Below are 24,220 nucleotides of genomic sequence, written 5' to 3' on the forward strand. Positions count from 1 at the left end.
ACACCAAATGATGCTGCAATTCTCTATTGGTCATACAAAATAATTGTTAGCTGGAAAGAAAGAATAATACGGAATTAATGGAAATTTCTAAAAGGAGTCTCAGGACAAAATCCCTTTTAATTCCATGTGCAACAAGAGAGATCTTTACATGCTGACAACCGCTTAGAGACAATACACTCAACATGGTCACCTGGGTGATATGAAAAGGCTACATTTATAATTATTATTATCTTTAGTACAACTAATGAGGCTACCTATATATGATTGAAAAATAACTTTCTGGTTTCTCAGCTGCCATCTCTGTGCTTGCTTGGACTGTGCCCGTGACAGTCACACAGATAGGAAGCTTATATTAAAACCAGAATCAAAGGCAGCAGGAGTGGGAATCAGCCTACATTAATGAACCATTGAAGTTTCTCTCCGGCACGGATGAACACTAAATCACTGGTTAGATCTCTGGTGATTTCCCACTTGAGAGATGTGAAGAAAATGGCACATTCAGATGAACAGCAAAGCCTTAGCAACTTGTCAAAATACTTTCTAACATACAGCCTTAAAAATTATTCTAAAAATTATCTTGATAGAGCTGTTGGAAATTTTCCCACCAAGTATTTGATCTGTCAGTGACCCTTGAATGTGCAAGTCACTGCATATGGAAGCATCCAGATCTATCTGATAGGTCTTCTCTGGCATTATCAACCACTTTGGTCACAATTAAGCAGGGTTCTTTTATGGCTCAACATAGAGATGAGAAGTAGGTGACATAAGATCATAGGGCTTTTTTCAAATTGACTAGATGGTTACATTGACTATTCTCTGCTTGTGAATACCTGTGCGCAGTCAAACCAGCTATTACAGCATTTTAAAATAGAGAATGCTCAGCGTTGGGCTAATTTCTAATGCACATTAAGAGACTGGTGGCAGATCTTCATGCTGACTACTCCATCTTATAATTGGGATTTGCGTTATAGAAATACAATTTGAATTTTTGTCTTTTATAAAGGAGTTGTACCTTATTTTAAGTTGAAAATATAGATTGAGAATCTGTTGTGTATTTGTTTGACTACCTGCATTGCTGTTTGAAATTTAATTAGCACGCATTCTATGTGCTCTGCAGTATGGGTGTTTGAGAGTAGTGAAACTCTCATAGTCCTTCAATTTTTAAGTATATAGTTGTGGAGAGACAGAGAGAAAAGAAAGGAAAGAAAAATAAAATAGGGCAAGATGAAAAATATCATATCCGTTATTATTTTGCTAACATGTGATCTGGTTTATGTACGTACTTTGCCTCTTCAGTTGCTGTTTCTAGATCACAGAAGGCTCATGTTTAGAAGAGTAACATTTTATTAACACTTGTATTAGATGATAACTTCCCTACCAGCTGTATAATTCCAATGTGGGGGTCATAATAAAGTTTCAGTATTTTTCTTCTTTTGTATCTGACAATTACACAATAAATTAAGCATAAATATTTCCAAATATATCCAAAAGCAGAAAGTTTTTTATGCAACTAAGTGGTTTCTGTACTCAGCAAAGAAAAAATTTTAGTGAGACGTAATATAATCAATGGGTCCAGGATGCTACTTTAGGTTCTGTTCTAGTTAATTTCAGTTTAGAATCTGGATGGGATTTTATATATATGTATACATATATATATATACATATGTATATACACACACACACACACACACACACACACACAAAGCCTTAGCAACAGGCTTTGCATTATTTTGTATTTGTATTTTGTAATACTTATTATTTGTACTTGTATTTTGTAATACTTTAGAAAGTATTTTGACAAGTTGCTAAGGCTTTGCTGTGTATATATACATATATATACACATATATATATACACAAATATATTAATTATATATATTAAAAACATATATAATATATATATTAAAAACATATATAATATATATATTAAAAACAACACACACACACACATATATACATATGTGTGTGTGTGTGTTCTTGTTGTTTTTGCCTCAGCACAAGGCCTACTGGGTGAGAACAGCTCAGTAAGAATATGCAATTGCCAGTTATATAAGGAGATAAAGGGGTGATTCCAGAAAGTCCACTCTAAGCCTCTAGATAGAGAATGAAAAAACGCCTCCAGAAGTATGAATAGTCAACAGAAAAAAATTATGTAGCTCAATTTAACTGGTGAGGAGAGAAGCACTTAGGACTAGTTATAAGATTTCATTAAAGACATGAAATTTTTGCAGGTCTTTGAAGAACAAAGTCTTCTACTGTGGGAGAAGAATCAAAGTAATTCCAAGAGGATAATGTGGTAAGAATTCAATTCCAGAGCTACACGACTGCCAGGTGCGCCTTGGAAATAATACTAGACCAACTTTATGTGGAGAAATAAAATTACAAAAGTGAGAGCAGACCTTTAGTGCCATGCTGAAGAGTTTAGACTTGGTATTGAAACTGGTGAGAAGATACAGGTTTTGATTTCATGATTAAACTACTATTTTAGAAGGTTAATTTAGAGACAAATGTGATAAGATCGATATGAAGATTAATTAGAGGCAGGATAACAAATTGGAAGATTTCTGCAATAGTCCAGTTGTGTAGCCAAAGGGCCTGAACTGAAGCGGGAGAATTGAAAAAATAAGGGAAGAGAAGGATGTGAAGGGCAAAGTTAAAATTGGTAGGATCAGATTTTGCACCTAACTAGATTTGGGGAATGAGGTAGGGTAAAGAGTTAAAAGTAGCATGAAAGTTCTGAGTCTATCCGAGATAGAGACAATAGTGCTAAAATGAACTCAAACTGAGAATAAGAGTACCTGTATTACAGGCTGTCATGAGAAGAATCCTAAAAAACAACCAAAGGGTAAGGAGGTGATGAATTCAGTATGAGGAAATTTGAGTATGTGGTTACCTAAATAAAGATGGCCAAAAGCATCATTTTCAATGACCTCCATGGGTATAAACAGGAAAATCCACTTTTAAGAATGAAAGAGACAGAGGCCAACATAGAGTCAGTTGTGAACATACCGGAGACACGGTCCAAATGCCCAAGTCCATTTGGTAGTGAGTTAGTTAAATAAGGAAGGCATCAAGGCTTCACACAAGGAGTAATAAAGGGTATTTATTGAATGTGAATGCGACGTGCCCAGTGCTTTCACTCACACGTTTCATTTAACACGATCATCATGTGAGGCGGTAGGATCCTCCTTTTAGAGATAAGAAATATGGCATTCAGAGACTTTCAGTGAATTCACAAGACTTCTCAATTAACAAACAGTGAAACTGTTTTTCAGATTCCAAGGCTGGTGTCTTTCAACCAGAACATCTGTAGCTTCCTCTTAACATAGTTGGGCAACTCAACTTGGGCGATGTAACCCTCTGAACCTTGGTTCCTACATCTAAGAGGTAGAAATGATAACGTTTAACTTACATGATTGTTGTAAGATTAAAATAATGGGAAAAGTTGTGTAAACGGCATACTGGGACATATGAGTTATGATTAGATGTGATGATCGGCACACTGCTCTAAGCATGCACTTGTACAACTGTACTTGGAGAGGTTGAAACGACGGAAGTGTGGCTGACATTCTGTAATCATCTGACTTAAAGTTTCCAAGATTAACTTTTATTGGGCAAATACCTCTCAAATATTTCTTCCACTTGATTTATTCATGTGAAGGGGAACAGCAGAATTATTGTCTATCCTGGTGAGACAAAAGTTTTAAGAATCACTTAAAATTTGCTATGAAATTCTTTTGATCTCCAATCTTAAGGCTCCTTGAATATACTATACTAATATAGGTCTTTGATAAAGACCTAATCCCATACTGAACTGATAGCAATGCTCATTTTAAAGCCTTTAGAATGCTTAAAAACATGCTTGGACTTTCAGAATTATAGTTCCCATTTTATTCCATAACATTGTATTTGTCTTCAGTGAAAACCTGCCACATTCAATAGCCATATGTATATTAATGAAAGAAGAATCATGACAACTGATAGAATACAAGAGCCATGTCCGTGTATGGCCATCAGAGCAAATCAAAATAAAACTGCATAGAGATAATATGAATCCAGATCTGAAGCTACATGTTCTTAGCTAGTTTTATGTTAATGAAACAATTATTAGAACACACAAAACCCTTCCTTTTTAATTTGATAAATTGAGTGGTGATGTGAGTTAATTGAACCATTGGTGAGATAATAAGATGCAATTGGTGTGATTTATCAGAGGATGACACGGTTACAGGCATTGCTTCCACAGAAAATAATGGCTGTTATTACCACTTCCTGAGGTGAGCAGGTAAGCCATAAACCTAAGTTATTGTTACACAGGTCAGAAGGATGAGGGCTCCATTTTACCTTTCATCTAAGAGGATATTTTAAGGCTGTCTCTGGAAAGGCATATTTACTAATTCTGTACTTAGCTTCCCATTTTTCATAAACAATATCAATACAGAGTTGGGTTAGGCTATTTCATAATCTTAACCTGTTTAGCCAAGTATTGAAGTGAAAAACTCCTAAGTCTTCAAGAGCTTTGAGTTCTAATGTTGGCCATTAAAGGGTCATCTCGGGTCTTCCATTTTAAAACATGTTATCTCGTGGAGATATTTCACAAGCTGTTGTTATTCTAGTAGAATAATCCTCTAGGGTTCTTCAGCAGCTTGAGAAGCAAGGCTCATGCTTTCATACATGATTCAGAGAAAATATTACATGCTACCCACCTTCTAGTAGGGGGGAAAGAAAGAAATGATCACAAATCTCATCAGATTGCGAAAAAGCAAAGAAAAATAAAAGAAAGAAAGAAAGAAAGAAAGAAAGAAAGAAAGAAAGAAAGAAAGAAAGAATTAAAAATGACATTTACATTTTTATATTTCTTTATATCTTAAATGGCTTCAAAATAACTATGCCTTAAATGACTTCAAATAAATCAGTGTCATAGGATAGCTGAGGTATCCAAACCCATATTTGGATATGGGATTTATTTCTAATGCATAGAAATACTGGTAAAAACACTTAACACATGTTTACACAATGAAAAATCAATACAAGATCAGGGAATAAGCTTGTGTTTATACTGAGGAAGTGATACCTTAAAATACCAATAACTCTCCATTTTTCAGTAATCTTATATCTATTTGTTGGTTTTTTTGTCTATTCAACTCCATTTATATACATTTTGACAAATTTTTGTATAGACACACACATATGGTCATTTAATTCTCCCACCACTTCTGATGTTGGCATGATCAATCCAATTTTAAAAGATGAAGTAAAATATGGGTGACCCTATTATTGATGGTACAGAACAAGGAACTTTTGTGGAGGGAGAGGGGAGCTCTTCTTAATGAATCTGCTCTGGGACCAGAAAATGCAGTTATCCCTGGTAAGAGGCTCATCAAAATTAAGAAATGTTAATTTCTTAACACAAGGTAACACAGCTGGAGAACGGCAGAGACAGGATTTGATTCCACACCTTCAGGATTTAATCTTTCCTACTACTATTTCCCAGCAGAACTGGTGATTTTCTTGTCTACTAATTATGACACGATTGTAGGGAAGGAGTCAGGGATCCCAGCCCGGAAAATATCAGTGCTAATGTAAATGCCATGTCTTGTTTATTTTCTGTGTGTCTAACTTGAAACACAGCAGGTCTCCAATAAACATTTGTAGATCTGAACCAAATCATATCGTTTGACACTTATTTCAGATGCATTCCTTTAGATGGCAAGGAGTTTGCTGTCTTTAAGAATCAATGATTAGAATAAAGATATATGTACAGGGAGATATACACTCAGATCTGCCATGGCTTCATTGCCTATTAGTCTCAGTTTATAACAATCTGGATAGAAATTTTACCAAAAAAAAAGATGACGGCTGTCAGAGGGTGAGTAGGCTCAGAAGGAAACTGAACCACATGTTTAGGAAGGTACAAAAGGGTAACTTCAGTTGCTTTCACCATTTCTCCAGATGGACGGTCCTTATGCTAACGTTCACTGCGTCTGTTTCTTTCATACTTTCACTGGTTGCATAGACAACTTCCTTGTAGAGGATCTTCTGGTCTAGGTGAAAATGTTAATTTGGTTAGGGGTGCCTGGGTGTCTCAGTCATTTAAGCTGCCAACTTCAGCTCAGGTCATGATCTCACCGTTCGTGGGTTCGAGCCCTGTATGGGCTCTGTGCTGACGGCTCAGAGCCTGGAGCCTGCTTTGGATTCTGTCTCTCCCTCTCTCTCTGCCCTTTCCCCATTCACACTCTGTCTCTCTCTGTCAAAAATAAGTAAACATTAAAAAATTTGTTTTACTATTAATTTGGTTAACCACATTAAATTATGAAATAAATCATCTGCAAACTAGAAGCTACTGAAGGGAGTGGCTGATGAGGATATGGAAAGTATGAAGGAAACCAAAGTAGACATTGTAATCATGATACAGTACATAAAAACCCAGGTGGACACTACTAACCTCATCCTCTGGGCCTCAGATTTCCCACCTGTAAAATGGGTCAGTTAGTTTAGATAATACAGCATTAAAAAAAATAGTTCTAGGGGCACCTGGGCGGCTTAGTCGTTTGAGTGTGGGACTTCTGCTCGGGTCATGTTCTCACAGTTTGTGAGTCTGAGTCCCCCCACATCAACTTCGCTGCTGTCAGCATAGAGCCCGCTTTGGATCCTCTGTCCGCCTTTCTCGGCCCCATCCTGCTGGTGCTCTCTGAAAAGTAAACATTTTTTCTAAAAATATGGTGGTTCACACCAAAGCAAATGGGTAGAAGATAGAGAAGATGATGCTACCTCACATTTCAGCACTAATTAGACAAACAGAGAAGGACACAAGGTGAATCATGGTATCCTGGACTGGATCCTGAAACAAAGAAAAGGGTATTAGTAGAAAAACAGTCAAATCCGACTTATGTTTTATAGCCTAATAAATACTATTTTACCAAAGTGAATATCTTAGTTTTGACAAGTATACCATGTTAACAAGTGTGGAAATTGGTGAAGGGTTGATGGAACCTCTTTCTTGTACTATCTTTGCAACTTTTCTCTAAATCTGAACTTATTCCAAAATAAAAAGGTAACAGAGAGAGAGCAGAAATGGTAGTTCTTGATTCCTCTTCAGCTGTTGGGTTGCTTTTACAGGAGAAACATAAGATCTAAAATGACATCAGCATTCAATAACATGCCCCGTCAACACACACAGAAATCATAATACCAACAATTTCCCCTACTGCTTAAGTGAAAGGCAGCTAAGTCTTACTAGGCTGGATTCACATAACCCCTCGTGCCAAAGTTTCATTTTCTACCTTAAGCTTTGAAGATACACAGTCCAACCCATCATTCCACATTTGTCCGGAAAATACAAACTCTGTATTTTAGATTACAATTAATTAAAATAATTGAGAGCCCACAGTGTATACTAGCCATTCTTCAGAACATGCATAAGTTTGCCTTATTTACAACTTAGGGCAAATATAAGATTGACCCCATACACAGCCATTAAATAGAAATGTAATGTTTATTGTGTCTCAATTCAACTAAGAAAGGAATAAAAATTATTTTTCAATAAAGACATTTCTGGGGGAAGATTGAAGTTGCCCCAAATTATTCTGTCATCCAGTTCTGCCTTATCATCACTAGCTACAGATCTTTCCAAGGTTCTTCAGTGCTCTATGCTTTAGTTCCTTCAATCAAAAAACAAAGCTGACAAGAGCATCTGGGTCCTAGGTTTGATGAAAATATTAAATTAGGTAATACAGACCCATTGCTGACGTAGTAAGCATTCAGTAACTTTCTTTAAGTATTTCAACAACGCGTGGAATCCCCATGCTATCGACACTATTGGTAAAAGTCGAGTAATAGTTAGGAGTTAGTCTAAACCTCAGGCCTAAAGGACCTTGTGTGCATTCTAAATAGCATGAAACTGCTGATAAATAGAACTGGCTGCATGTAGCAAGCCAGGGTAAGTAAGTGGGTGTGAGATGAGCCGAAATTAGAGCTGAACAAAATTTAGTGTACATCTTGAATGCTGAGTTCTTGCATATATTTCATAAAGTTTGTTTCAATCTTGAGGTACTTGGTAAAGCTGACCGATGCTGATGACTCAATAAATAACTTGCCAGTGTAAACCCGGGAAGATAACTAAAGATTCCGTCCAAGTTCTGTCGATTAGACTGGGACAACTTGCTGCATCAGAGAATTGAGAGTTTGTAGACAATATACGCTCTCAAAATAAGGGGCATTGCTAGTATTCTGCTTGGGAACTGAAAAAAAAGTAGATGCTTAGCCCCCTGGGTGGATGGACTGCGCCGTCTTGGAGGTCACCCCTTCCCAAGGTAGAGCCTTGAGGAGCATCTGTTACCTGCAGTGACAGCCTCCCAGTGTTTAACACCACTGTCAGACAGTATGATGTCACTCTCCAAAGTGCCACTTCCCTGAGGAAGGTAAAAACAGCGGGGGCCGGATTAGCGCAGCCCTGGTAGGTGGGTGAGCCGTATTGGAAAGGTGGGGACACCAGCTCTTAGGGCACGCTCTTCCCATCCTGTTTTTGTTCCTGGAGTTCAGCCTTTACATACTATCTGCTTAATCAATTCTGCCACCTAGTGGGCCCCTTCCATCATACTGCTTTTTATTTTGGGCTTTCCTGTCTGCTATCACTGAGGGGCAGGATTCATGCTCACGGCATGGGGCACCAGTTGGTAGTGGGTGGGAAAGTGGGGGAGGGAAACCATAACCCTCTCGAAAGACAAGTAATCTTTGGATGAGAAAAAGGAGAAACTCCTGGGGCCTTACCTCCAGAAAACCAAGCAGGTAGGAGTCGTGCTGAGCCGTGTGGCTTCAGATCAGCAGAAACTGCAGCAGGCGCAAAGACCACCTGTTAAGCAAAAATCCAAAAATCTTCAAAGACCTTCCAATGCCGAAAACCTGTGATGAAAATCCCCTTGGGTTTCGACCATCTTTGAAGGCAACCCCCTGTTAGTCCTACCCCCTCCTTTTGCTAAGAGCTGAGTGTGCCCCCATCTGGGCACCACGCTGATTTTTTTGAAGAAAAAGAAAGGTTATTTGTACTTCTACAGACATACAGGGAAAATATACGATTACCTCTAGCTCAACACTCTTTGCCTTCTCATGCGATTTACCCAACTTATGTCTGGAAATTCTGATATTAATGAATTACCACATATTTTATATCCTCAAATTAAGACTGTGTACTCATAAAATGTCACATGTCATAATTGAGACTGCCATACGCTTTATATTGCTGTTGAAGAACAAGTATGGAGATATTTAGTATGTAATATTGAGTTAAAAAAATAACTATTTCCATGACTATTGAAGCATTTCCTGAATACTGATTTAAAAAACAAACAATGGAAGGCTTGTCCAAGAATAAAAATAAAACTGTATTACAAACTACAATATTAGGATTGTTTGCAGCGTTTCAAATAAAAATATAATTCAGCGAGAAATTTTTACATTTGTGTTACCATTGACCTGAGAGCAGCTTGAAAGATTTCCCCAAGAATTAGTATGTTGAGTGCTACAAAACAGAAACGTTCACGATATTTTTCTTGCTATAAGATAAATACCAGTTACTGGTGGAACATTTTATAAACTAAAGAAAAATACAAATTAGAGAATAATAATCCTTTGTATTCCCACTTTCCTGATTTAAATATTGTTGGCATACACAGATTTCATACCAACCTTTAGATTGTTCTATTGAGGCGGTTTTTATTTGTGTTTCTGTTGACTTTTCCTTATAGTGTTCATCATTTTCTTACTTAGCTCATCATTTTTATTGTGAGCTCATCTTCAGTTGGTGTTTTATTATTGTTGCTATTGTTTTTGGTAGTTTGCTGTTTTTTTCTCATGGATGTCTTGTACAATCTATATCATAGAAAAGTCCCTATATTTGCTTTCATAGAATATCCCAGAGATTTTGTTAATCTAGGACAAGATATCCCACTAATTTCCCTACTTGGGAATCACACACAGCATGGATGTATAAATTTGGACTCCACACACTTGAGGTTTTTATTATAGGAGGTTTATTTATTCATCCAGAGATAGGCATTCTTGACTCTTCCCAGGATGTTCTTTAAGAAAGGTCAGCCCTTCCAGATTTCCGAATTTATCCTCTATCCCTCATGTAAGCCTGGTGCTCACTTTCTTATTCCTTCTTGGACCTATACCAGAATGTCAATATCACAAGGACCCCAGTTCATTTGCTCACACTCCCCCTGTAGTTACTGACTCTGCAAGTGGGAATTTTCTGGTCTTTTTTTCCAACTCATCTTTGTATTTTTACTAAAACACTGCTATGCTATTTTATACAGCATTTCATGGGTTTTAGTAAAGGGAAAGTGGCTCATATCAGGCCAGTCTGCTATATCACTGGAACTCGTTTTTTTTTGTTTGTTTGTTTGTTTCCCTATCTATTGTTTCTCATACTTGAAATGGTACTCTTTGTCCTTACACCAAATTACTTCTTAAATTAGAGGAAAAATAAGTCTTGTCATTCAACCCCTTCAAAGCTTCCGGGGTTGGAAAGAATGTAAGTCCTGCTCCATCTGTCCTTCTACTTAGACATATCCAGCACTGCCATCTGTTTCTAGCATGTTTTATATTATGGTGTTGGACCGTTGTTTTTTGATATTTATTAAGAACCACTGTGATGTAAATGTGGTTAAAAATAACAGATTTAATGTTTTTATAAAGCAAGGCATTCACCACACAATTATAAGGTATCACATTAAAATCCATAAACTCCATGTTTTAGAGCTGGAAACTACCTCAGAACCTGCTTGTTGTAAGCAGCTCCTACAAATGAGAAAACCAAGACTCTGAGAGTTCAAGAACAATTTCCCAAGGTCTTTGAAATACCTCCATCAAAATGGCACTAAAGCATGGAGTCTACTGTTTAGAATCAACCCAACATTCTAATGTTAAAACAAGAATCACTAAACTTATTAATAAACTTAAAGCAGTTATCTAGAGGTGTGGACAATTGTCTATGCCATTTATAACACTTTTGTTTTAACTCTCTAGTATTTCAGAGTTCCTCCATGTTGTGGTAGGTTCAAACAATTCCACAATTTATGCTTTGAAATTTCACTATAATTAATGGAATCGTTACCAAATGCCAATTGTTTTTATAAATTAATACGAGCCATTTTCTGCGTACATTTGTGAATGTTTTGCCAACATTTTACTACATTATTACAACTTCTAAATGTATGAATCATACACATTTTTCTTCTCTCATTCTTAGTTTGACTTTCACGTAATCTGTGCTTCTTTTCTGTTTTTATCTTCCGTTTGTTCCAATGTGAGGTTGGGGGGAACCTGGGATCCTATAAAGATGGAGTGAATAGTACGACCAGTATACTCTGCTGAGACGGCCCTTTTCACCTCGATTGCCCTGCCTTGAGGAGATCAGAGGTCTCAGGGAGAGAGGTTTTTTGTTCACAAGGCTTTCAGGATCATATTTTATCTTTTCCTCAAGTGGCTCGATTCTTTTTTTTCCTGAGAATTTGGAGATAATTTGTTTAAAACTTTCCACTGCTAACTTCTTCAAACAAGAGTAGTAACTTTATACACATTTTCCTAATATGTCAGAGATACAAATGAAATATTAGCAACAAGGTTTAAATAGATTGATTCTTAATTCCAAGTATCTGAAAAGAATACATAAACAATGATTTTCCCCAGGGCCAATGCTAATGCAGGGCTAGAATGACAATCTAAAATTCATTTGGTATTTAGATGAGGGCAGATATTAGTTCTCCCAAACCCCACAAAACACACACACACACACACACACACACACACACACACACACACCCAGCAGGCATTTTGAATTTACACTCATTCAAGAGGTGATATTCAGGATGTAGTGTTTTCAGAAACTGGCACAAACATTAGATAACTAATATGTGAAAAGACACATTGATATTAAAATGCTACAGGAGGTCTGGCTCTTCAAGGTTTGGTTTTAGAATGTAGTATATACCAGATGTTTCCGAGAAAAGCATAAAATCTACATTATGTGCCTAATTGTACTGTATTACATCACAGGGACGGGGATTTTTTTTCTCTCTGACCACAGCTGGTGCTAACAATATGCCCTGAAGCAGGAAAGAATCAGGCACCCTGAAAATAGGGCAGCTCCTTACAGTGTTGTTTCCAGGAAGGGTGGGGAAAAATTTTCTCTTCGAACATCTCTATATATGTGAATGCTAACACTCACGATCTAACAATGTCTATGCATGTGGGCTAAAATACTGAACTAACCAGATGGGACCACTCCTGAACTGCAGAAGGAAGAACCCGGCAGATAAGTCTACACTATTGCCTATCTGGGTTCTGAACAGACTGTATTTATAAGGAGATACCACTGGGGCTCCAAAAAGTCCCTGGCATTAATGAGGATCTTGCCTTGTTAAAATATGTCACGGAATTGAGCTGGTCCCAAAAGGCTACTTTTCTCTCATTATGTCAGGAGCTGGCCATACAAAGGAAGGAGCAAAGGAGTGAAAAGTGTTAAAATGTGGCAATCATGTTGTGCCCCTCAAAACTTACATCTACTGTTGCCCAATTAAAACAATAACAGGAGTCTTCCAGTCTTGCTACCTTCTACATGCTTACCTAGAAACGCAGCATTTCTATCTCACCAAAGAATACTACCGAGGCATGGTGTCCATTGCACCTTATAAAAAATAATTTGAGATACAAAAAAATCTTGGAGTTACTCTTGAAGTTAGTTGCATTTCATACGCCGGATTTAAGTGTTGTGTCCGATAACCCTGGCTCCGAAAAGGAATTGGGTTGTATTCACAAGTTTTTTATATGCTAAATCACTATCATACAAAGTTGTACTTAGGCGAATGCCCAACTCCTAGAAACTCCGAATTATTGATATCTACACATCTAATGGCAATTGGAGTAGGGGTTACTTTTTCATTTTGAAGTCAGAATGTCATAAAGAGATGAAATGACTATCCTTTTGATTTCTTTATTTTCAACAAAATAATTTTGCCCCCCAAATTTACCAAACTTTGCAATATTTACATCACATAGTCATGGAGCAGGCATATGGTAGAAAGAAGTCTTGTTCATCATCTTAGAATATATCTTTTTCCTGTCATTGGCTTTACTATCTTAGTGCTCTTCCCTAGTTTTTTTTCTCCTTTCTGAATTCTGTCACACTCTCTTCTATTAGAATCTCCATTTTGATCCTTCTTAAAAAAATGTTTAAAAACTTACTATCAGTGCAATGTGGATGTGTACGGAAACTGTTCTGTAAGCTGACATTTAATGGAAACAATAGTTTTGTGTCATACTGCCATCTAATGGTGTCCATGATGCTTGACCTTTTCCATAATTCATTGCACATCCTATTTAACAGAACAAGTTATTAATTAAAACATAATTTCCAGATTTTAAGAATTTTAAAGAATGTTTTATATAATGCAAAGAAGGAGCAAATTTAGAAACAGTCTTAATATCTCGCTTGCGTATTTACACGGTCAATTCTTTATAGCCAATTTGTTATCAAGCCAAAAACATAGGACATTTCCTTCTGTAGCTTGTATTTGGATAATTTCTTTCTGAACTACACAGCCGGAAGCTTCCATTAATTGCCAGTCTACCTGTTACTTTTACTTTCTATTTTTATTTTTTTTTTACCTGTCACCTATAATTCACAAGTAGCATACCAACGTATTTGTTCATTTGTGTATATGTCCTGAAGTTTTACATTTGTGTTGGCCGAGACTTGTAGACATTCTCTCTCAAAGACAAACCGGTATTTCCCTCAATGCTTCTATCCTGCATAGATGAGGTAGTAATCTTTATGGAGAGACAAAGGAAGAGCACTCTAACCAACTCTAGTTCTAGTTCTGTAACTGCCACTAGTACTCTGTATTACCTTGGCTGAGGGATTTGATTCTGTAAACTTCAGTCATCTTACCACTTAGGTGAAAGGGTGGAGTAATCGATTTCTAGCGTGTCTTAGAGCTTCAAAGGCATGTCATTTTAATGGCATATCCAACTTACATGCATGCAGGATCATATAGTTAATTCGACATCGTGAACCGATAATCTTTACAGCCAAAGGTCTGTTCCTCAAACTGTCTGATACAGCTAGAGGTAGGAGGCAGTGACGATCAGGTAAATGAACCCTACCTAGCTCTTAAGAGCACTATCAGCCGCACGTTGCTAATCTGATCTATCACGTTATCTGAAAAAGAAGCAATGGTTAGATGATTTTGTAACCGAGAAGTGAGAGACTGCACACAGAATAATAATGAGCCGATTAGGATTCAAGTAATATTCAAGATTACATATTTCGTATATGTATGTGTATGTTAGGTTTATATAATATGCATGGAGAAACAAAGAAGCACGCTAATTATTCTCACATAATGTATCTTAGGTCTAGTAGAGTCTTACTGTAAGTCACCATCAATGCAAAATAGCAGGGAGAAGAAGAAGAGAATAGTATGTAGTTAAAAACAATAACAAGTGAAAATCAGAATTACAGAAGCTCATTTAATCTGATGAAGATACATTGCTGCCTAATTCACAAAGAATAGCAGAACTTGGAACAACACTGACAAAATTCTCTTCAGTTTTACTCAAACTCCTAATTAAAAGGCTTCCGTTAAAAACAAAATAAACCTGAGAGTTCTATATCCATCTCACAGGGTCAAGATTTCAGAAGTCTTAAACATGTAAAATTGTCTCTTAAAGCAATTAACATGTGTTCAATTTATTCCTTTACTTACTAAGAAGGCAAAAAGGAGAATATGCGGCCATGAAGCTGTGAAAATTTTCACCAAGGAGAAGCCAGGAAATTTTGTTACCAAAACAAAACAAACAAACAAACAAAACAACCCTAACAAACAAAAAAAAAAACCCTAGTGACTGCAAAGATAGTAGAAAACAGCTAGGAAAGTGTGAATTGAATATTAGAAACAAGTTTACATACTGCCATGCTTTTTCTCCTGTCATTTCTTTTCCTTCCTTCCTTCCTTCCTTCCTTCTTTCCTTCCTTCCTTCCTTCCTTCTTTCACCGCCCGCCCCACCCCCGCCACCTCCCTTCTTTTCTTTTTTCCTTTACCTTAGGGTAATTTTTCGATGATGTTAAGGAAGTCTTAAAGAAAATATAAAATTAAAAAAGAGCCATTCATTTGGTCTTCTCTGCCAGGAGGTGTTTAAGAATCAGTGGGGAAAAAATAATCAATCATTCTACAATCATAAACTTTCAAGTATTTATAGTGAAATAAAAGTGTTTACTGCCTGGCTAGATATGTTTCCCAGAAACGGAGAGACCGACATCTGACTCAGAGGGCTAGGAGTGTTATCTGCTTTGCAAACACCTAAGTAATAAAATACTTGAGAAAGTTCTGACGGACAGAGGAGGACCAGAGGAAAGAGACAAGGCTAGAAATCATTAAGATTCGGGTTATTAGCCAGAGCCTATTCTGCAAATTCAAAGAAGAAAGAGTTCCAGAATGGTGAGATTAAAGTATCTCAGAACTTGGCACTCATTACAAGCACAATGTTGAGTTCTTTAGGCATTTGTATGTCCTATTGTGCTTTTCTGACCTAGATTAGTCTAGTTACTCAGAGCACAGCAGTAGAGGTTTGCAGTAACGTTGCCCCATGGCTTAATTTCCCAATTAAACTTAAACAAATTTCTCAAATGCTCATAAAACCCTTGGTGGCAGGATCAGTGCACCTGAATATTTAATTATTTGAATGTCAGTCTGAGACATAGATAATTGGCAGCTAATAGAAAATGCCTAAGTCCCGAAAACAAAGGATTCTTCTATGGTTGATCAGGGAATAAGTGAATACATTTACCAAAATAGAGACACTGTTTTGTTTTTGTTCTCCAAAAAAAGGTGGAAAGATACTAGAGAACTAGAAAAATATAAAAAATAATAAATAAGATAGAAGAAAAATGTCGCCGAATTGTAATTATATTCTAGATGCTGAACTTTGGCTGCAGTTAAATGATAGAACTGATACTAAGATACTAAATGATGGTCTCTCAGAAAATACCCGGGTTATTTTGGCTGAAAATATTCTTCTCTTCTTTGGCTATAGTATTTCAACATAAGTAAATATAAAGCTAAGCAAAACAAATACACGTATCAGACAACAGTTAGCAAAATGAAAGTAATCTAGTGACCCTCATAAATCAACTTAATTATATACCTAGTAAAATGGCTTGAGATTTGGCCGGAAAATGATAAGCCAGGGGTGGTGATAAAAGAGTCATCGAGCTCAGGAGAGGTCCCAGTGGGAAGCCCAGAGAATTAGTCTTGGGCTCAGTCTTACTTTACATCTTAATTACTGATTTCAAAGAAAGGCTAAACAGCACATTAACTAATTTGCAGATGGTACTAAAATGGCAAACACTGGGAATTGCAGATTAAAAATCCAAAGGGATTTTAAGAGGTTGGAAATAGGAATCAGTGAAACCCAACCCTTTAAGTCATAATAACAATGATGATGGTGGTGGTAAAACAAAAGCTCTGGTTAGATTCTTCTGTGGACACATCACATAGAGAGATGTGAGGGAAAATATTTTTCAAGATACTGCATCAGGAAAGCTAATGGACAGAGAAGCAAGTTCGAAATACCCCAAACACTGAACCAGACACAGTGGAAAGGACAGGCACAGGTGATTCTAAAAATACTACAAGTGTATTTGCTAGATCAAAAACCAGTTTGGCTGACTCCTCCTCAGGAGGCTGAGAAGAACGATCAAGTCCATCGCTACCCTGTGTTCATTTCCTTCCTTCCACTTCACTCCTCGAGTAGCAACTTCTATTTCTTATCCTTCATATTATAGCCCTCTTGGAATCTAGAGATTCTTTTTTTTTTTAATTTTTTTTTAACATTTATTTATTTTTGAGACAGAGAGAGACAGAGCATGAACGGGGCGGGGGGGGGGGGGGGTTGCAGAGAGAGAGGGAGACACAGAATTGGCAGCAGGCTCCAGGCTCTGAGCCATCAGCCCAGAGTCTGACTCGGAGCTCGAACTCATGGACCGTGAGATCGTGACCTGAGCTGAAGTCGGACGCTTAACCGACTGAGCCACCCAGGCGCCCCTAGAGATTCTTTAATTAAGGATTCTAAACTATGTGATGTCTCTGAGAAATCGACACTATGTGACTGACATCTCTGTTTGCCTCCCCACCCCCCCCTTTTTTTTTCAAACATCAATGGCAGCAGGCTGAGATGGAGCAGGCATAAAGCACAAAAAGAAAAGATCCACAGCATCTGAGAGAATAAGATGCTTTCTGGGAAAAATTGCTATCAATGAATAAACACTTCAAAAATATGTCCGGAAGCCAGCAAGGACAGAAATGACTTTTGAAATGAAACGATGTGCAGAGTCAGCCTAGACTATGTTCCCAGGGAGTCAGGAACATCTGTCTAGTGGAACCTCCAAGGGACTCCGAGTTCAGAATTAGCCGATAACCAAGTGTAGGGAAGGGAAATGAAGCTGAAACCGGGTTGTTGATAAAGGTCTTTCATGGGATCATTATGCCAGTCTGTGTGCCCATCCCACTACCCCACAACCAGCACAGAGCCCAGACAGTTGGCATTCTCTCTAGGCAAAGCATCACAAGGCTTCTCTCTAAAGAAACGGAACCAAAATGTAGGAGGAAAGTCAGATTTCAATAGGGATGTTACTTCCCCAACCACTGAAGGTCCTCTTCATTCTGGATTTTCCATTTCTCCTAAAATGAAACCTCTTAACTCTGCACTCATCAGAGCAATCTTTTTCAGGTGGCAAAAAAGAAAGACAACTATGGTCACTATCTCTTCCTTCTATAGCAAGAAAGGGTGAAACTGTATTGATATGCAGAGTTGGCTCAGGGACCCAATCATCCTTTTGGCCTGGATCAGCCCCACACGGAACTGCCAATTATAATTTCCTCACCAGGGGAAACTTCAGTTGAGATGCAATAGCAGGGGAAACTCACCCCATCTACCTTTTGCTTCCATATCAGCCCTGAATGGATAACCAAGTATCACCAGGCATATGAGGAATCCATACGCAAGCCAGTAGCGGGGATGAGAATAACAACCAGAACACAGACCCCGGAGAAAATAAAGATATTCAGAAAGCCTCTAACATTTTTTTAGAGATCAGGACATACTAGGCATAAAATAAGAACAAGAAGAAAAACACGTTATAATGAATACGACCAACACAAGTTAAAAAGAAAGGCAATTAAAAACCTTGAAGAAAACAAACAAAAAACGCTGATCATGAAATTGATTGTCTAGATAAAAAGCAAACTAAATATGACATGAACTTAATAATTGATGAAGTATTTAAAAGGAGAATTGAGTTGACTTTAACTCTAAAAACATTTTCTTAAGGTGACCAAGAGATGAAGGCATCCGGCTGATGGAAGCATGCAACTTGGTGCGGCATGGAAAAGTGTGGGTGTGTGATCAGACCAGTGTGAAGTTTGCTTTTTGACTGAGGGCACCTGGGCGGCTCAGTCGGTTAAGCGTCCCGCTTTGGCTCGGCTCATGATCTCATGGTTCATGAGTTTGAGCCCCGCATCAGGCTGTCTACTCCCAGCACAGAGCTTGCTTCGGATCCTCTGTTCTCCCTCTCTCTCTGCCCGTCCCCTACCATGCTCTCTCTCTCTCTCTCTCTCTCTCTCTGTCTCAAAAATAAACATTAAAAAAACATTAAAAACAAAAAGATTAAAAAAAAGATTGGTTTTGACTCTCAAATCTTATCATCAAAGTATTGTAAAAAGGTAAGAGACTTAGTTGAGAATACTGGAGAGGTGGGAGATGTTAGTAATCTTGACAAGATCAAAGTAAAAATACAGCTGTATGTCAGACTTTCAGAAGGAAGAAAACTTGTGGAGAGAAAGGCTGGAGAACTCACAGCTTCATCTCACGAAAGAGGACTCGAGAAGTATTGTCTGAGGTAGATGGGAAAAGAAAGAGAAGTCAAGGACATTATTAAAAGTTATAAAGTTTGTTAAAAATAATAATAATAAAGTTACTAATGATATAAAAATATCAAATTGAAGAAAAAAGAGTAGCATGAGACAGATTTTTATATTTTTGTATTAAAAAGTCAAGATATTTTCATAATTTTGAAAGTCAAGAAATCAGCGTGGAAGCATATAATTTAGGGTTATAAAGGCAACTACCACCTCAAACTAAAAGAGACAGTTAAAAGAGCTTAACCCTGAGGAGTAGAACCGTGTTTGATACATATTTGATATAACCCATATGCATACATTTCTCTAATAAAATAATATTCAAAATACTTTGTGGTTTCTCATTTGTTTTCAACCAAATAATATGGAGATCAAAAAACCAGAATAGAACAGCATAAAAACTGTTAACGGAGACCATTTTTTGAATAAGTAAATAGCTGGTTCAGACAAAAACTTTGAGAAATCATATGTGCAGACATCATAGACAGATTGCCGTTGTTAAAGTGACTTGCACGTGTGCCTGTGCGTGGGTATTCATGATCCCTCCAGCTACCTTTCTGGACATCTACCTATATTTCAGTGACAGCTCAGTATTCTACAAACATTAAGGATGCCTTGTTGCATAGAAGATAAACACAACTTCGGATCCTCGTAATTTGCTGGCCATTATCCTTATCTGCCTCATCACACCACGATCAATAACATGGAAGTTCTCTGTCCCTGCCAAACTCTCTCTTCTTAGAGATGTTGAGAGCCCTCGCATGTATTTGGGCCACTCTACTCACTTGAAAAGCCCTGACCCACCCTGTCGATATAAATCCTACCTGTCCGTCAAGTTTATGCTCAAGCCCCACCGCATCCATGGAGCCTTGTTTGACTATCGTACCTTGTGGGATGGGAATCTGCAGTCTGATCTTATTCACCTCCTTTGCTAGTTTTTCTGCACCTTTCTTTCCTGATTTACCCTCCTGCATGTCCCCACTTCCTCTCCCCAATGAACACTTCCTGATCACTTACTGTTTGAAGGTTAATTCGACAACTAGCCGTGTAAAGCCTCCTGTATTGCTATTGGCCTTCCCATAGTTCTCCAGTTGGTCTCCCTAGCTTGATAAAATCTCTGTGAGGATAAGGGACCATACTTCATACTACATTCCATACCTCACACTGCTTTCATCCCTCACTGTGCCTTCAACAAAGTAGACTCTTGATAACTATATTTTGGTTAAATGGGCAAGTGTATAACAACTTGCCTTTATAGCTTACTGAATAGAATTACGACATTCAGTTGAGTGTAGCTAGTCTTAAAGAATTGTGAAGTCTGGGGGCGCCTGGGTGGCTCAGTCGGTTGAGCATCCGATTTCGGCTCAGGTCACAATCTCGCGGTCCGTGAGTTCGAGCTCCGCGTCGGGCTCTGGGCTGATGGCTCAGAGCCTGGAGCCTGTTTCAGATTCTGTGTCTCCCTCTCTCTCTGCCCCTCCCCCGTCCATGCTCTGTCTCTCTCTGTCTCAAAAATAAATAAACGTTAAAAAAAAATTTTTTAAAAAGAATGCTTAAAAAAAAAGAATTGTGAAGTCTGGCTTATTAGACAGTGTAGAGTAGAAATAAAAACTGAGGGAATTTGGAGACTGAGTTGCTTCCTGGTTCCATCACTTCCTTGCCATCTTACCTGGGATCAGTTACTGCACCTACCTTTGCCACAGTTTGGTCATCTATAAAATGTGGCTACTAAAATAGCAAAACTGCTTCACTGGCCTGTTGCAAACACCGAATGAGACATACGAAGTGTTCGGGATTGTGCCTAATATGCTGCAGGTGTTCTGAAAACATCAGCTACTTTATTATTTTCAGCACATAAGAGCCTCGAAATCTCAATTGCTTAACTTTTAACAGGCGTTTCTCATGCAGAATCCACTGTGGGTCAATCGGAAGAATGGGCACGCAGGGGAATCTGCTCCATATGGGCACTCAAGCACTAGGCCGATGGACACTATCTGGGACGTCTGCAGTGACCGCAGCTGTGGGGGAGACACTTGGGGGTCGTGGGCAGGTTCTTTTGTTTGAAGACCGGTAAGTGATGCACATCACTGCTGCCCAATTGCAAGAATGGCAAAGGGGTTAAAATGTGTGGTGTGTGTGGGGGGGGGGGGGGTAGATTAAATGATTGGGGAACCTTCTGTTTCTGCCACAGATAACGATAGATCTATGGAGACAGAATGGCATTCGGCAGAGGCACAATCTGAAAGTTCAGGAGATGAAAATGTTATTCTGGATCAGATGTCAGATATGAATTTTTGAAATTAGGCTGTTGAATTAAATGTATAACGTAAGATTCATTGTTGATCTGACTTCTCAGGAAATTAGGCTCTCCGACAAATTTAATTATTACTTTTTGTGGTTTTAACTTATGTTTTGTTTTTTATTTCTTTTTAATTGTTTTTAATGTGCTTTTATTTTTGAGAGAGCAAGAGAGAGAGCAGGGGAGGGGAAGAGAGAGATGGAGACACAGAATCTGAAGCAGGCTCCAGGCTCTGAGCTGTCAGCACACGGCCCCACGCAGGGCTCAAACTCATCAACTGCGAGATCATGACCTGAGCCACCCAGGCGACCCTTAATTTACGTTTTAAACTTCTTCAGAGATCAGAGCTGGAAGCAATCTTGTTTTTAAAATTAAAAGTTGATCTTATAGTTAGCCATTACTTTCCAGATAAATATCTGAAGTTTTCCACATTACAGTTGCACTTCTTATTTTCTGCCAGCAGGGGGAGTTGTAAGAACTCTTAAGCTTCCCCACTAAGCTGCTCAAATAAGGATCTACAAGGGAACGAAGAAAAATTGCAGATTGAAATTAATCGCTTCCCTAAATCGGCAGAGTTTCTACAGAGGGACGGTGAAATCTTGGAATGCTTTTGAATGTTACATCCAACAGAGTAACAAAGGACACTTTCTTCTGTAAACTTTGCCGTGTACAGATAGCTCTAAGGTTTTTCTCCTGTTTTGTTTTTCCTAAATAAAATCTGTAACTGTAGACCCACTGACTTTTTTTGAACAATCTTCTGTATGTTTCTGAGATAAAAGTACCAAAACACACTACTTTTACTTGAACCTATAAATTCCCTAATTCCCCTGGGGGATCTGGAGCCCTTCCCTCTATCCTTAGGCTCTTCAAACTTTCTTATGTTTTCCCAGCGGTGACTCCTGACTTCCTATCAGCGGTGACTCCTGACTTCCTATCAGTGATTGCACAACTGCTGTCCAGCTGATTATTCATCAAGCTCCATTCTCCGTAGTTAAGAGGTGAACACATTATCTCACATAGAAAATGGCCTGTCTCTTAACTCAGGAACTTCAAGGAAGGGATTTCTTTGTCTCTCTAGCTCATAAGAAAAGGTATCTGAATTCCATGTAAATTTCACTGTTTTCTTGTTAGCTCAACTTGAGAGTGTGAGTGATATGGAGAGAAGATCAGACTAGAGGAGAGATACTAACACAATCTGCATCTAAATTAAGGTTTATTTTATGTAGTTTTCCTGTTCATTTTGCTTTTTTCACTTTGTGCAATCAATTCAAAGAATTCATTTCAGAAAACCACTCTTTTTTTTTTTCATATAATGCACTTAGTTAACTCATTTTATCCAAATATACTCCTAAGCTTTCTACCTCATTTTGTCTCTATAGCCATGAACTATATACCTAATCTAGAATTTGGCATATTGTCCATCTTTTTATTCAAAAGAAACTTAATGTCCTCTGTGGATTATGGGTTTATCTAATTTACTACATACGTACATAGGGGAATATCTTTATGCTAGTATTACAAAACTTTAGGCTCCATTATGCAGAACTTAAAATGTATTTTTTACAAAGCTAATTTAGGCAGTGCCTGGGTGGCTCAGTCACTTGAACATCTGAGTCTTGATTTCAGCTCATGATCTCATGGCTCATAGATTTAAGCTTGGAGTCAGGCTCTGCACTGACAGTGGAGCCTGTTTGGGACTCTCTCTGTCCCCCTCCCTCTCTTGCCCTCCCTGCCCACTCTCTCTCTCTGTCTCTCAAAATAACTAAATAAATTTTTAAAAGAAGCTAAACTGACCAACTCTATGTTTTATCATGTATAGTTTGGTGACAATATTATTAAAATTATTTTAGTTACTAACATGTTTGCTCAGAAAGTATAATTTTTAATGGGAATTCCCCACAGCTTTCTTTCTTTTAATAGGATTGCTTTAGGGACACCTGGGTGGCTCAGTTGGTAAAGTGTCCAACTTTTGTTCAGGTCATGATCTTGCAGTTTGTGAGTTCTCTCTCTCTGTCAAAAATAAATAAACATTAAAAAATAATAAAATAATAAAAATAAAAAGACACTCATCCCCCAAGAAATTCTAAGGGTCTTAAAAGCTTTTGTGTCAGGAATTGGGTGCTAAGACCAAATATAACACGTGATGCTCCTACCACTCAAGAAATTGTAAAGGTTATTTTTTTTAATGTTTATTTATTTTTGATAGAAAGAGAGAGAGAGAGAGACAGAGTGTGAGTGGGGAAGGGGCAGAGAGGGAGACACAGAATCTGAAGCAGGCTCCAGGCTCTGAGCTGTCAGTACAGAGCCCGACACGGGGCTTGAACTCATGTAAGTAAGATCATAACCTGAGCCGAAGTCGGACACTCAACCGACTGAGCCACCCAGGCGCCCCAAGAAATTGTAAAGGCTTTAGGGGCTGTGTGATAGAAACAGGGGATGAAAACCATTATCTATATTTCATATTTATTATATTACAATATTACAATGCTATATCCAATAAATAGATTTGGGTAGTTTGTGCAAAGTATTGTCATGGCAATTGTGAATATATACCACATGGGGAAAAAAAAACCCTCACAGGACCAGTCCTATAAGAAAACATACTCCAGGAAACAGATGAAATTTCCTTTCAAATTCATCATACAATAGAAGAATTTAATAACTATATGAATTGAATAACATAAGAAGTTATTGGTAAATTAAGGATACAAATGACATTATTACAGAAATAATACATGAAAAATAATGCCAAGGGAATGGATGGTTGGATATTAAGTTCCTGTTCCAGAAAGTCTTGAAATAATCACAGGGCATGCTTAAGAAAAAGACAAAGAGAAATTAGAGAGAGGATAGTGAGTTTAGAAGCCAAAAATAATACAGAATCAATGTCCATGAAATAGGGCACGCAGAAAAATGAAAAAGTATTCAAAGGAATAATAGAATAACACT

Source organism: Panthera pardus, unplaced genomic scaffold (genome assembly GCF_024362965.1).
Source record: "Panthera pardus isolate Hobbes unplaced genomic scaffold, ASM2436296v1 HiC_scaffold_1, whole genome shotgun sequence".
Classification (NCBI taxonomy): Eukaryota; Metazoa; Chordata; class Mammalia; order Carnivora; family Felidae; genus Panthera; species Panthera pardus.